This window comes from Cryptotermes secundus, unplaced genomic scaffold (assembly GCF_002891405.2).
Source record: "Cryptotermes secundus unplaced genomic scaffold, Csec_1.0 scaffold595, whole genome shotgun sequence".
Classification (NCBI taxonomy): domain Eukaryota; kingdom Metazoa; phylum Arthropoda; class Insecta; order Blattodea; family Kalotermitidae; genus Cryptotermes; species Cryptotermes secundus.
In genome coordinates this window covers 732448-734673 of record NW_019745088.1, presented here as the reverse complement: position 1 = coordinate 734673, position 2226 = coordinate 732448, and positions in this window count along the sequence as shown.

Sequence of the window (2226 nt, the reverse complement as noted above, 5' to 3'; positions counted from 1 at the left end):
TACAATTAAGCATTATCAAGATCTATGGAAGGGCCGCACCATAGCTCAAGCGGTTAGTTGCTGGCTTCCCACCGTGGCGGCCTGGGTTCGATCAAGTGGGATTTGTGGTGGACAAAGTGGCGCTGGGGCAGGTTTTCTCCGAGTAAATTCGGTTTCCTCTGCCAATCTTCATTCCACCAATTGCTTCACAATCACCCTCACCTACTCACCTATCATCTGGGGCTGGTACAATAGGCCAGAAGTGGCCGCAGTACAAGGGACTTAGTCCCACCCCACTAGCAATAAGAAAAAATCTAAGGGAGAGCTATATTATTAAATACTGTACACTAACTTCATGGAGCAGAGTCTGACAATTCTATAAACTCATCCCTGATATTTGCCCACAGCATCCAGACAGGGTACAGGGCTCTTTTTCTGCAGTTAAAGTGCCAGGGCTTGAAGTTAACGTCACCTTAATTCAGTGCTGAGGTTAAGAATGATGGGGGAGCTATACCTCCGCTCCTCTATATCTTCATACCATAGTGCTTAATTAAGTGCAGGGACAAATGTCCTGTTACTTTTTAGTTCAAGAACTACATATATAACTGACTAACTTCATGGAGCTGAGCCCTTCCTGAGAAGCTGCCAATTATGCAGCTACTCAAGAACTTCTCAGCATTTTATGGAACCTGAAAGTTCATTACCGGCTTCACAAGAGCCCTCCAGTCGTCCCTATCCTGAGCCCAATCAGTCCAGTTCATACCACCCCATCCAATCTCTCTAAGATCCATTTTAACAGTGAAGAACAATGTCTTCTGGGATGTGGCACCATGTAGATATTGTGTTAACCAACATTTCAGAGGAATGCATTGCCTCCATCTTCAGGGTAGCTGCAACCACCTGCTCACGTTGGTTCATTGCTCGCGGATTTTTTATACCCTGAAGATAGAGGAGATACATTCCTCCAAAACATTGGTTAACACAATATCTACATGGCACCACATCCCAGAAGACGGCATTCTTCATAGTGACCACCACGAAAACCTCAAATCTTATGTTTTAATATTGCCCACCTACCTATGTCTTGGTCTTCTTAATGGCTTTCCCACCAATATCTTACATGCATTTCTCTTTGCCCTAATTCATGCTACATTCTCTCCCCATCTAATCCTCCTTGATTTGATAATTCTAATTATATTTGTGCCGGTCACGGTAGCCGAGCAGTCTAGGGCATGCACCGTCTTCGCTCGCTCGGAAGCCGGGATCGTGGGTTCAAATCCCACTCAGGGCATGGATATTTGTGTGCGTTTTTCTGTTTGTGTACAGGTAGAGGCCTTGTGACGAGCTGATCACCCACCCAAGGAGTCCTACCAAATGTGTAAGATCTAGTAAACCAGAGTTTCATGGAGGTAGGCCTAGGCCCAAATGAGGGCTGTAGTGCCAATGAAAGAAAAAAAATTATTTTCACAGGCTGAAAGTTATGACGCTCCTCATTATGCAGTTTTCTCCAACCTTCTTCCACTTCATTTCTCTTCGGTCCAAATATTTTCCTCAGCACCCTGTTCTCAAACACCCTCAGTCTGTGTTCCTTCCTTAAGGGCAGAAACCAAGTTTCACACCCGTACAGAACCAAAAGCAAAATTATAGTTTTGTATATTCTAATTTTTAAGTTTTTAGACAGCAGATGAGAAGACAAAAGGTTCTAAACTAAATGGTAACAAGCATTACCCGAATTCAGTCTCCTCTTAATTTCTTCCTGAATCAAGTCTTGATTTTTTAGGATCATTCACAAATATCTGAAGTGTGCCACATTTTCAAAACATCTTTTAACTATCTTTATATCACAATTTTGCCCCACATTCTGGTGATGACACAAAAATATGTACTTAGTTTTCTGTGTCTTTATGTCTAGACCAACCTCTTTACTGGCGTCAATTAAACTTTCTGTGTTTTTCTTTATGGTTTCTATGTTATCACCCAGTAGATTCACATCATCAGCACAGACCAGCAGTTGATGTGTCCCATTTAATTTCAGTCCCACCTGGTTTTCCTGGACCTTCTTAATGGCACATTCTAAAGCAAAGTTCAAAAGTACTGCCAATAAAGAATCTCCTCATGTGAAATTATCCTGAAACTCCATGTTGTTTAAAATTGCCAATGAATGTAGGAAAGCAATGTACTGGAATCTCCACTGTAGAGGGGAATTTCCTGCATGGAATTCTTTGCACAATCTTAAAAAATACATTA